Source organism: Dermacentor albipictus, unplaced genomic scaffold (genome assembly GCF_038994185.2).
Source record: "Dermacentor albipictus isolate Rhodes 1998 colony unplaced genomic scaffold, USDA_Dalb.pri_finalv2 scaffold_14, whole genome shotgun sequence".
Taxonomy (NCBI): Eukaryota; Metazoa; Arthropoda; class Arachnida; order Ixodida; family Ixodidae; genus Dermacentor; species Dermacentor albipictus.
This window is the reverse complement of record NW_027225568.1, coordinates 2783281-2797185: the sequence shown is the minus strand read 5'-3', so window position 1 is coordinate 2797185 and position 13905 is coordinate 2783281. Positions and strand designations below refer to the sequence as shown.

Sequence of the window (13905 nt, the reverse complement as noted above, 5' to 3'; positions counted from 1 at the left end):
CCTCCGTGAGGCCGCAGAATTATCTTTTTATCGTGCAAAGGTAGTCGAGGCAGGTTCTGATTCCGACTGCGCTTGCGTACAGTGAGCTGAGAGGCGTCCGGAATGCCCAAGATGTTCTCGGAGGGTTGCGTCTTAGCGTGCGTTTGACGGACGCGTCGCTTATGTATGCCTGTCTTCCAACAGGCACCTGCGTCGTCGTCAGTTTTGTCGTCGTAAATGTTCGGGGCAGCATCTTCCTCCATCCTTTCCCCAGTCGGAGTGTCCACCTCCCGTTGTTGGGAGGGAAAATTGGCGACGATGGGATTGGCGGCCAGTCCCGCGGTATCCCCCTCGGGTGTCTTCGTTGTTGCCGAGGGACGTGCGGTGGCGTTCTCCGTCGCCGATTGCGTCTCGTGCTCGTTGGAAAATGACGTTGCGGCAGATAAATGTTCCATCGAAACAGAGTGGTGAATCGGCTGAAGGCCCCTTGCACGCTCGTTTAGGACATGAGCCTCTGAAGAGCTGGTCGCTTGGCGCTTTTGGTTCATGCGTAGAAAACATGCCAAGGCAGCTATGGCCCCGGCAGGGGCAGCCGCGTTGGAACGGCTTCAGAGCTGTAGAGGCGCGGGGAGCAGCAAAAAATAAACTCACGGCATACAAGGTTGGTGTCAGCTTGCGAGGAACGCGGCGATTTGTAGCATCGCAGGTGAGTGGGCGCGGCGGGACGCGCCGTAGTCGAAGGAGCAGAGAAACCAGGCGTCCACACTCCATGGTTGCCGAAACGCGTCTCCCCTACGAAGTCTCCTTCGAGTTGAAGGTGTTAAGGCACTTTTGTCTTTCTTCAGGGCGACTGGTCTATGTGAACGCCTTTGACTTGCTCAGGCCCTCCACGTGTGTGCGCGAGCTCGTGACGCCTTTCCTCCCCTTCTTCTCCCCCAATCTATCACACCTTTGTATTCCATCTTTCCCCTGTCCCAGATTAGTATAGCCAACCAGACGCATTTCTGGTTAACATCCCTGTTTTCTCTCTTTATTTTCTCCTCCTCCTTCCTCGAGCTCCCCGACGTGCGCATGGGGCATCTGCACGTTGATGGCGAAGAGAATGACGTGCTTCTCAAAGATGTGTTGGTCGACAAACTCCTGGCCCTGCTCCGTGATCGTGTGCAGCCTGTACTTTGCGAGTCCAGTCGTTTCGTCAATGAGGTAGCGGTGCGCGGAGCCTGCCATGTGGCGTTCTCGTGGTGAAAATCGAGCTCTCCCCTGGCGTTCGTCAGATGCGAGGCGTTAAGGCTGGTTGCCCATGATATAGCTATGTACACGAGCTTCAAGAGATGCTTACGGTCATACTCGTAGACGACCTCCTTGTACCCACTTCGGGAGATTGTTCAAGAAGCCGGGCGAGCGTTTGTATGTCTTCCCATTGCTATCTGGCTTTGGGATCCTGCCTATCATGCCCCCCCCCCCCCTTCCGGATGAGCCGCATTGAAGTCCTCTACTATCATAAGAGGATTCTTACCGGCCGCTTTGAGGGCTTTGCGAAATAAGGGTAAGAATCTGACTTTTATTGTTTCGGTGTACTATAGGCATTAAGGAGGAATATGCTTCTCCGGTCCTTTCTCCCTGTAATAATTATCGTTAGTATCGCGTCACAGTCCATAGTTATGATTTCGTGGTCTACAGCCACAATGTTTGTTTTAACCACCGTGGTTACCCTGGATTTTTCTCCTTCATCGCTGCCGAAGCATTGGTATCCCGACAGTTTGGCCGGGTTTTTTATGGTGTCCTGGATCGCTATGGCTATGTCTTTTTCGGCAATTTGGTCTATGTGCTGCCCACCTGAATGGGCAGTAGTACTACTAGGCACACTGTCCCGGATCTCAGTCTTAGCCGAAACGCTGGAAACACGGAGAGAAACACGGAGCAAAACCTGGGCAGTCACCGCTAAATTATTTCGCTCATGCTCATGGTGTCAAGACCAGACAAGGTAAGAAGCAGAATATTACAGAGTGGGACAGATTCAGACAAATCAGGGAAGCCGAACCCTCTGGAAGCATTAACGACATTGATGAATGGCGGGACAGCTGAAAAAAAACTCGCGAATAGTGCATCCACCACCATAGAAGATGAGGACGCACCACCAAACATAGATAGCAAACTGATAAACATACCGAAAAGAAAAAGTGATCTAGAAAAGAAATTAAAGGCCCAAAGATGGAACGTAAACGTTAGGAGGGAATAGGCCAGACACAACAAGGAGATAGAGGCATACGTCATAAAATTAAACGAGCAAAATTGGTGTAGCAGATGCGACGAAATGAATAAGCTCATGAGCCTCTCCAAAACATGGAACATCCTTAGGCACCTACTTGACCCCGGCAAATCAAAAACGCAGGCAAACATAAACCAAATCAAATCGAAACGCAGCTTCAACTGAAAAGACAAACTGCTGACTGACAAATTAATTTGATTGTGCATAAGACAAATGGATACTGAGACACTACATGAATACACGGGCAGTCCCAACACGGAGCTGGACACGCCTATCACGGCGGCTGAGTTTCGGGCCGAATTAATCGGTCTAAAAACCAGGTCGATCCCGGGACCGGACGGGGTAACAAACACACTCCTCAAGAATCTAGACGAAAACTCCACAGCAGCGCTAGCAAGATATATCGGCGAGGTATGGGAACCTGACGCCTCCCACAAGCGTGGAAGAAAGCGATATGGTCCTCATACCCAAACAGGGTAGATCACGCCAACTACAGAATTTGACGCCCATATCGCTAAAGTCGTGTGTGGGCAAACTTATGGAGCTCGTAGTGCAGACGAGGCTCACTAGATACATGGAGCAGCAAAACCTTTGGCCACGCGAAATGGTAGGGTTTAGGCCGGGCCTCAGCACGCAGGATGTAATGCTCAGGCTCAAATACGACATACTTAGCGCCCAGACAACTCCCACAAAGGCCATCCTCGGCCTAGACCTAACTAAAGCCTTTGACAACGTCAAACACGCAGCCATACTCACAGTGCTTCAGGAGATCGGGGTTGGCGAAAAAACATATAACTACATCAGAGACTTCCCAACAGGCAGAGAAGTCAGGATGAAATTCCAAGACATTGAATCCCCCACAAATAAACTAGGGAGTAAGGACACCCTTCAAGGGTCAGTCTTGTCCCCTTTTCCCTTCAACTTCGCAGTGAGAGGACTACCCCCATGTTAGGTCAAAGTTCAGCATGTATGCGGACGATATAAACCTCTGGATAATCAAAAGGCACTGACGCGGATATAGAGCACAAACTGCAGACAGCGGCAGACGCGGTTGTCGAATGCGCGGCGGGCCGAGGGCTGTCGTGCTCTCCGCAAAAATTAGAGCTACTCATTAATAAATCGAAGGGGAGAAAGGGAAATTCGCCTGAGACAAAACCAGACCACGGTATCGTGCTAGAAGTATACCTCGTCCCTGGGGTCGAGCAAATAAGGATATTAGGCATGTTTATGCACACGAACAGACAGAACACGAACACAATCACGAAGCTAGATAGTTATGGCGCACAGGTAATGGGTATCTTTGGAAGGGTGTCGCTCAAAATCCACGGCCTGAAGGAGAGGAGCCTTCTAAAGATTACACAAGCCTATATGATACCCCGCATCTGGTGTGTGTGTGAAAACATTTATTGTAATGAGGTCCGGAGGCTAGACTTCTCAAGCCAAGGTGGGCCGCTCCCACGTTGGCACTGTCAGGCCAAGCCTTTCAGCGACATCATAGGCCCTCTGCACTGCCCTTAGTTGGTCCTGAAACAACGGGCTTTCAATCCTTTTCTCCCACTGTGTCCATACTTCAAAGAGGTTGGGGAGAGTCGCGGGACACCCCGCCAGTATATGTCTGATTCCAATGATGCCATTACAATCATTGCAGTCCATCTTAATCTCCCTTTCTGGATATATTTTATTAATGGTGTATGGTGCGGGATATGAACCCGTTTGCAATAAGCGCAGTGAGACTGCTTGAGCCCTGTTCAGTTTTGAATGTGGCAATGGGAATTGCCTGAGTCCTAAATAGTAATGTTTGGTAACGTCATTGTATGTACACAACCCGCTTTCTCAACATCAAGAAAGCGGAGCGTGACAAACTCGACACAGTAAATAAAAAATGTACTGAATGGGCACTAGGCCTTCCCATAACCACATCAACGGATGTGCTACACAGGATGGGTATGAACAACACATATCAAGAATTAACAGAGGCAGTCCGAATAGCGCAGCAAGAACGACTCAGCCAGTCATAGACCTAGAGGACCATCCTTGGATGGATTGGCCTCCGGAGGGACAGAGACCAGCATGAAAAAAAAGACATTCTTTCCGACACAAGAAAACATTTATTTATTGTGCCATTACAGAGAAATATGCACCCCACAGACAACAAAGAACGCAGGGAGCCACAGAGCTAAAACTTTAATAAGAAGAATGAAAGATAAAAGAGCTGATGAGGTAGCCAATGACGACGCAGCGTGCGGTAGACATGGGGCTGCAGTCTCGGCTGTCGTAGACAGTGACGGAATACCCAAAATCACGGCCTCATCACGAAATAGAGATGCAACTAGGGCTGAAGAAGTCGCAATAGCGCTTGCTTGCACTGATACACAGGAAAACATAATCATTTTTCTAACATAATTCTTTTTCATGCAGCTTTTTTGTTTTCCGCTGACAAGCCCAACCTTTGGGTGATGTAGCCTGCTAGTGTTGCCACAATCGTACCAACACCCATTTGTTTCCTGTTTAGGAGGTCCATCCGACTGTCTTTACTTCGGGAGCGCCGACAGTGCAATTATACACCTGTTTGTACTACTGTTTGTACTATTGATGAAAATAAATTAAACTTCAACACCGCTATTCGGAATTTTTGTAAAGGAAGAATGTTGGAGGAAGCTGGACGCATACTCCTCGGTAACCCAATTAATAGAAAACTATCTATTATATGGATATCCGCACACGAATCTGTCCCAGGGGATGAGGCTCCACACGAGCTTGCCCGAGTTATCACCGGGCGGCTGCGGAACAGCCCGAATGCGCGGGAATGAAAGATAGTGTAATTACATATCATGAAATCACTGAACATTGCAAACTTGAAAGGAGAAACCTTCCTACCTCCGGATCGGTCTCTCTCCTGCAACGAGGCGCGTATATAGGAGGCGATTGCAAGCCGGTAATTACCTCTGTCCATTTTGGGTCTCCTTACGCAGACAGGGGACGAAAATGGAGCCAAATACAAAGATTGCGGCGAGAGGGGTACGCTAGACCACATAATCTGGGAATGTGCCGGTTACCCAGGAATCAACCAAAACATAGATAGTAGAGAAGCCTGGGAGGTCTCGGCTGCGGAGCGAAGACCCCGATGTCCAGCAGCAAGCCACCCGCCTGGCGGCTGAGGCTATGAATAAGCAACTTCTCTAGTCATTAGTCTGCGGGGCAGTCCCTGATCCCTCTCGGCCTGCGCGCCGGGGCCGGGCTCAGACAGCCCCCTTTCTGTAGAAATAAAATTTCATTCATTCATTCATTGAAGAAGCCGGTGGTTAAATGGATTGGACGGAAAAAACAATAAAGAAAGATGTAAATCAGGGTAAAGCAGAAATTTTTAGACAATTACGAAATAGGCTTATTTGGCAGATTCTATTCGAGCTCGTAATGCTGCTTGCGGACGGAGTCTTCCTCTCCATTAGGGTCCCGCCGCCTCTTGCAGCAATGGCCTCTTGGCAGTGGTACGATGGTTGGTTTCGAATCTTGTTCATTGAGCCCTTGCGTTAAGAGGAAGCTCTAGCTCGGGCCCAACTCCGGCGCGGCCCATTCAAATACCTGTAAGACGCAAAAACGTTTTTCTGAGATAACCCCTGGACTGATCTTAATTACATTTGTTGCAACAGAGAGAGAAAGTTAAATTCTAATGACTGTTGGAAGCGGAATTTCGATTTACGTCCTGAATTTTGTTAAAAAAATATTCAAAAATGCGCAAGTTCGAAAAATATAGAAGAACGAAGTTAACAAATCAATAACTCTGCACCAAAAACAGATATCGCAGTTCTGTAAACAGCATCCATTAGACCATTGAAAGCGGACAAATTCGATATGTCAGTTTATATCTTACGTGATTTTGTTACGTTGTTTACAAAGGTTCTGCAAAATCTGTATTTCCATATTACTGCATTCTATTGAAATTCATGTATAGCACATCAATTTTGTCCGCTTTAGATGTACTATAAGATGCAATTCACATAATTTTATTATCGGTTTTCGTTTCTGAGTTGTAAATTTGATAGTTCTGTTTCTTGAAAATTTCCGATTTTTGCCAATTTTTAATAAAACATTGGGGACCTAAATCAAAATTCGAAACCAATAGTAACTAGATTTGAAGCTTTTCTTTTAAACGCAACAAACCTCGTCAAATGTGGTGCAGTGGTTGCCGAGAAAAGCGAATTCTCCTTTTATATGTATTTAGATAGGAGGACCTGAGCTGAAGCGTACTATTCAGCACTGGACCTCGGACTACACAGTGACCCCAGGGGGTGGGAAAACGGTAAGTAAGGAAGTAAGTAAGTAAGTAAGCGAGTGAGTGAGTGAGTGAGTGAGTGAGTGAGTGAGTGAGTGAGTGAGTGAGTGAGTGAGTGAAAGTAAGTAAAAGTAAGTAAGTGAGTGAGTGAGTGAGTAAGTAAGTAAAGTAAGTGGGTAAGTAAGTGAGTGAGTGAGTGAGTGAGTGAGAGTGAGTGAGTGAGTGAAAGTAAGTAAAAGTAAGTAAGTGAGTGAGTGAGTGGGTGAGTAAGTAAAGTAAGTGAGCAAGTAAGTAAGTAAGTAAGTAAGTAAGTAAGTGAGTGAGTGAGTGAGTGAGTGAGTGAGTGAGTGAGTGAGTCAGTGAGTGAGTGAGTCAGTGAGTGAGTAAGTAAAGTAAGTAAGTGAGTGAGTGAGTGAGGGAGTAAAGTGAGTGACTTAGTTTAGATAGATAGATAGATAGATAGATAGATAGATAGATAGATAGATAGATAGATAGATAGATAGATAGATAGATAGATAGATAGATAGATAGATAGATGGATGGATGGATGGATGGATGGATGGATGGATGGATGGATGGATAGATAGATAGATAGATAGATAGATAGATAGATAGATAGATAGATAGATAGATAGATAGATAGATAGATAGATAGATAGATAGATAGATAGATAGATCCAGGAAAGTCGGCGAAGTAGCATAAGAATGCTAAAGCATTACAGCGTACCGCAGCCGACCACGATGGTTTGTATTGAGAAAAGAGAAGGACATTACAGGCTATTCATTCAAGTACTTCAATGTAACTTTTCTTAGCACTGCAAACCTGCATAGAATCCAGTGAAGCCCATTTTTACTGAAATGGGCGCGTCGAGATTCCTGCCACGCACTTGTCCAACTGTACCGTGCTGCGGCCTTTTATTTAGATTACCAATAAATCCAATTATTTGTGCTACCGCGCTTTGCTAAATTTGCGTCATTGGCAGAATTTACGCCGTTTCCTTTAGTCTTTCGCATATGCTGTATAAAAGGGGAACTCAAGCAAACGTACTGGCTACGAGCAGATTATCCACGATTAGGGCATCACCGCATCGCGCTTATGTACTCTAACGCATCAGTGCAAGACGGACAAAGTGACACATAGCTGCATACAAGGACACACGTGCATAGTGTAAGAGCTTCAATATCCCCAGTGGACGAATCGGCCACGATATTCCGCATAGCCTAAAGCAACTCCTTTAGAATAAATTATGCTAGTTTGTGAGATGCATCCCTTACAGCATCAACACATATCAAGGAGCCATGTTGCTTACATTTGAAGCAATAGATCAACTAGGCACACACGCACGATAGCATTCCAGGAAAATAAGAAGCACCAAGTTTTGGACAGAACACTACACAGACCCGTTCACATACAAGAAGACCCATGGATACCACTGAACAGAACTGTAGGTTCGAACAGGAGGAAACAAAATCGATGTACCTGCAAACGTGTAATTTCTGTCAAGTCTCCAGGCATCGATCACACAGCGAGACTCCGTCGCACTCACAAGAAATTGAGCAGCAAGAACCCCAGGTCTAACTTTTCAGTGAGAACCAGTGTACGGTGCGCTTGCAGCCTATCTTTACCACCAACCAACACCGTAACGATGGCCAATTGTTCTATATGTTTCCTTAAAACTGCACCAAATGCAAAGGACATCTTGTTTAATTCAGTTCCAGTGGTTTTCGTGCCAAAACCACCCTTTCATCATGAGGCACGCCTCAGTCGGGAACTCTAGATTAAGTTTCACGCCCATGGGATCTTCAGGGTGACCCCAATGCACTGTAAATAAGCTTTTTGCATTCGCGCCCATCCAAATGATTCCCCCGCCGGTGGTGTTTCATCCCCCGACCTTGTGCATAGCAGCGCAATACCATAGCCGGTAAGCCTCCGCTGCGGTGCAGAACATTTTGTGAGAATGCCAAGCGTTGAACGGCTTCTAATCTCGCTCTTCGTGAACCAGAGGACGATGCCTGCACAGAATGCTGCATGTTTTAAAGCATGCCTGTCTACTCGAACTTTCTTCGTTTTATAAAAAGCGACTATGTGTCTATACACTTACGTAATTCACCTAGAGGTCTGAGGCAATGCATAAATTTATTTTCTTAATTTTCTGCTCTCCTGTTGCTTCATTAGTTTTTAGGAAGTCTAATCAGTCTAGCATCAGAAAACATTGCAGCCTGACTGACCATCTTAAAAGTGTACAGTCTGCAATATACTTCCTGAAGTGAGAGATATGAGACGTCCTAACTGAAAACTAAACAACAGATAAAGGCAGAAACTATGAAGTCGCATGGCATACCCATAATCAGGTAAAGAGTAATCAAACTGAAGGGCGTAGATATGACAGGGAGTTATAACATTTTGACTTCCCGCAGGTAGTAGACCATAAACAAAGACAACACTACAGAGCGAAGAGGCGACAAAGCTCACAGCGGTTCATGTGTCCCCTCTTCTCCTTTTAATGGCTCTGTTCATTGTAAGCTATAGGCATATATGAAGTCAGGATATGGAAGCTCATGGCTGTTATAATAAAAAGGTTGCCGCAAATTCCGACAATGCAAGAACGACGCCCCCCAAAAAGTAAATATTCAAGCCAACTACAAACATCGCATAGGTGAGAATATATTTTCCCCAAACAGGAAAAATGGAAAATCTCGCGATAATTAGGTAAAAGTGCCGTACGAGTTTCAGCAGATCTCTACGGAAAAAAAAGGAACACGGAAATGTCCGCGTCAATGGAGAGCTGCGTCATCCGTCGAATCCTCACGAGGCGCCTCATCGTAAAAATCGCCGGAGGACAGCCAGGATTGAACCTCAGTGATTGCAGAGCCGATTTTATGGAGGCCCCGTACAAAAATGAGTGTTGATTAACCATTGATATATTGTTGGGGAATTGTTGAAACAACTGACTTCAACAAATTTTCAAAAGCAATTGAGTTCACTCAATCCTTGCACAACAATATTACCGTTGAGTGTTCTCAATAAACAATTTATTGGGTAATTTGTGTTGATTTTTCTAGTTGTTCTTTTGTTGTGTAGCAGTTGAGTCCAGTATACAATACTTAGGACTCGCATATGAAGGCATTCCAAACATGTTTTGCGATGCGTTCCAACCTCATTCCTGTCACTTTGCGGCAGGTAGGTTCTTCTTTCGCTTCGCTTTCATTAATAAAAAATTATGTGTGACCGATGGGGTGGAATCGAACGTCGGCCGTCAAGCCCGGTATTCTAATAGGCCACGAGCGCGCGCATACTCCTCTCATTCGAAAGCCAGTAAGCTCCGAAATGCTTGCCGTGTGCGCCGCGTGCCACTTCCTGGTGCTGTCGCTACAGCTGGCGCTTTGAAGCGCCCATCTCCGGGACCACCCCACTTTCGTAGCCATTTTCGCTACGTAGAAACTGCAACGTTAGACAAGATACATGACCGCCCAAGTTCATAACGATTTATTTCTTCGCCGGTGTACAAATGCCATCGTCGTTTTAACATACACTAGATGACCTAACCATTGGTACGATCCGAAATTAGCACGTTTCGGGGAGCACAAGAATGCGAAACTCATTTGCCAACACGGTGACTACGCGCATGTGGAGTTCCCCAAGAGTAGACACGGCGGCAGCGCGGCCGGCGATAAGACAGGTGCCGACAGGCGACGACGCTACCTTCGAGCATCGGACGCACTGTGGGAACCGTAGGATGCAAGCGCGCACACGCTACAAACATACACGGGTGAGGTCTTCGAATTTCCTGCGACGTACCCTCTGTCCGTAAAGCAAATATAGTTTTTTGTCCAATGTCCGTGGTACTAGAGATCAAAGAATGAACGCGCTTTGAGATCGCAGCGCGCAGCCGCTATAACCATTGACTTCAAAGAGCTTCAGATTCAGCAACAGCCGCAACAGTATCACACCTAATCGCTGTATCTGCGGCTGCTCCCGTTTCTCGCCTTGCAAGCAGCACGTGATTTATTTGAGCCTCGCCGAACGGTCGTCCTCTCCCAAGCCTGCAGGTCTCGTATGTTCAGTTAAGAACACCAAAGGGAAATGAAAGAAATACAGGTAACGGACTCTTATTGTACCTTACTTGTCACCTCGTCATCTGCAAAAACGCTCCAAACTATTTTAGAAACTTTATCTTTGTAAAAGTAGCAAAACTAGTAGTAATGTTTATTTCTAGGTGGCGCGACATACGTTAAGGTAGCGTTCGGGTGTGTATGTGTGCGCGCAAACGGGCGCAACCGAGCTTCGTTTTGCGCACACTTTTGCAACAGTACACATGGGGACCGCTAGTTTCGTAGTCGCATTTTTTGGTCGTAGTATTTGTTGTTTACGCTATAAATGAGGTAGTTCTTAATAATTTATGAAGGTTAGTAGATGAAAAATTATTGCTAATTAAATAGTGGTTCTTAAGTGTCATTATTTTGTGTTTGAAAGGTTTTTATAACTTAATACGATAGTGAAGCCATGTGACGCTGTGAACGGCTTTCGGACTCAGTTATTCGGTTGCAGTTGTGCGGTGGTTCACGCCTCGTGCTTCTTAATGAAAGTATTTTCTTTTCGGACATCATGATGCACATTTTAGTGATATGCTTTAACGACGATAAGTGGGACGTTTATCCGGTGAAGTGGTTGGCTCACCCAACAACTAGTCTTCTATTGATGTGCGAGCCTGACGGTTTTGATGAGTTGCGCGGCAGAGGCCATGATGCCTGTTGGAGAGAAGGCACCGCGAAACAGTCGCAGCCGTACTTCTGAAGACAGGTAAGTAATCTGCTTTTCTTGGGCACGTAGCCTTCTTTTCTATTTTTACATTTACGAGCGTGACATCTTAAGCACACCGTTCACTTTCTTGAAGCAAACCGCATGCCCCGGAGCAAATGCGCGCGATACTAACTCTCGCTGCCGCCGTCACTTTGTTTGAAACAATGGTGGGCGAAGAGGCAGCGGCCCCCCATGGGCGTAAAATTGCATTGCTTCATTTGTTCATGTCTAATAACGTTTCCTTCATTTGTATGAGAGAACACAATTGGAACATAAGGATCGGCTTCTCTGCGCAGTGATAATATTGTACAGTGGCCACGTCATTTTTCATGGGGGCTCACGTATGCCATCTAAGCGTTTGTTGTCGCGTTCCGATACGTGAGAGGCGCGCTGCCTTTCAAGGTATTTAGGCAGGCACTACGAGTTTAGGAGAACCGCGACAAATAATCGTGCAGCAGGTGTGCAGCTGTGCTACGCTTGTACCACACTCGTGCCGGAAGGCGGTGTTGCACTTCACGCATTTCGTAACTATGGCGGCCTCCGTGGCAATTTGGGGATCGAGGTCGTGGATACGATCCCTGCAGCGGCCGCATTCCAAAGGAGCGGAATGCAAAAACGCTCGTGCATTGTGCATTGTATGCACGTAAAAATTTCCAGGAAGTCAAAATTAATACGGAGTCCCCCCAACTATGACGTGCCTCATAATCAGATCGTTGGTTTGGCACGTGGAACATCAGAATTTTGTTTTTCCGTAGTGGCTCATCGTATACCATACGGTTAGTGTGATAACCTTTTGTGCCGTAGCGGTTAAGCGCGCCTCGATTTAGGTTGCGGCTAATGATGCGGCGCACCGCGAAATATATTTCGCCTCTCTGGGATTTTCGGAGAACGGCCAACCGATTAGTCACAGCTTCCGCGCGGTGACTGTACACGGATACACAGCGCAAATGAAGAGAGGTGTGGTGACGTGGTCAAAGAACACAGCCGCCGACGGGCTCACCTTATCGTCTATCACCGCCAAAACTACCGCAGTAAGCATCTTCATCTAGCGCGGCGGTTTGCCGTTGAAGGCTTACTGTACAATTTTAATAAGAGATAACTGAAACATGCCACCGTTCTCTGCTGCCTCTTTGAGTTGGACCGTTCCGAATATGCGTTGTTTCCAGAAGCGAAAGGAGCGCCAATCGGCGCGTTGTCGCCTCGAGCTAAGCGTAGCACTCGAGCACCGTTTGCGCGGTGAAGAATGACGCGTGCATGAAGCTAGCTCACTGCGCGGACGCTACCGCGCAACGCAAGGGCGTGTACGCGACGTTCTGCACACAAATCGCGCGGGATGATCGGAGCCACGCCGGAGCGCGGCTAGCTTCAAAGAAGCGGTACATGTTCTCACTCGTACAGGCACGCTCACGCTCGCATCGCTCTCGTCGTATGTTTAGGTCATCCCTTCTACTGGACTTCTACGCAAAGATTCGATATCTGTTTGGTATGGGCTATGCACTGTCGCGTGGTCTTTGGTTCTGAGAGAGAGCCGGGAATATTTTCCCCACTGTGAAACATCGCTGTGCGTGTTTTAGCTAACATTTACCGTAGCAACCCATTCCTTCCTTTTCTCGACGGCACTCGTAAAGAGTCGCAAATTTTTACTTGCCAGTATAGTGTGTACTTCTATTTCGTGCGTAGTTATGTGCAGTGTGTGGCAGACTCTTTATCCGCGCAATCTCATTTTCTGTCCACGTTCCCTTCTCACAGGTTACGTATGCAGTGAATTCCCAGATGCTAAAGTGTTCACGCCAAAAGCACCTCGCCGTCGTGCAAGAGACACCCGTTGATATGTGGCTGATTCACTAGCAAGCTCGCATCTCTGTTGCCACTCTACATCAAGTGGGATTTTCAACTATTTTTTGTGTTGCTCTGTGGTGTACTAGCTGCCGCATGGACGCTGTGAAGGCTTACTTTCGATTTGCTCTGGCGTTTAGTAGTAAAGGATGGGCTACCTTTTGAGGGGAGGCATTTACTTTTGTTTGTGAAAATGTTTACCAGCCTAACCAAGTGATACCTGGGTACTGTAAACAGCAGCAGAAAACAGAGGTGGACGACGAAATAGGTAGGAGCAGAAACGAGTGCAAGCTCTACTAAAATTTTGCTTTTGATGACAAAGGTATTAAACACACCGGTCAACACTGGTCACTGGTTATTTTGCCTTCTCACAGTCAGCCGTAGCTCTTCCTGTGATGTGTTAGTGTGCGCAAAATTTTAATGTAACATATTCAGATGTCTTTTGTGTATCCACATGCAAGCAGCTCCAAGAGTTCATGTGTTCAAAGTTGGTTGTTACAAGGCTATGCTTAAGCCCTGCCTTTTGAGTCGCTTTGCCTTCTAGTCATAAACTTAAGTCGAAAGTGAAGAGCACAATGATCGTTTTGATTGGATTCATATGTATAGGTTTTTTCAGATGTATTTACACTGCTAGAGTGCTGTAGGTACTAGCCTGTGTCTCCAGGTTCGATGTAGTGGTGCCTTATGTACTGTAATAATGTTTCACGTGCACACATCTTTAGTGTAAATAAAGGTACTTCAACTTGA

The 13905-nt window shown here is 46.5% G+C and overlaps 1 long non-coding RNA gene across 1 annotated transcript; it reads left to right on the top strand.

The window, feature by feature from the left end:
• The first annotated feature begins 11065 nt into the window (after positions 1-11065).
• On the top strand, positions 11066-13905 carry LOC139051775 (uncharacterized). Its single transcript, XR_011509548.1, has 2 exons — positions 11066-11322; positions 13072-13905. It is a non-coding gene; the product is annotated as an uncharacterized lncRNA (long non-coding RNA).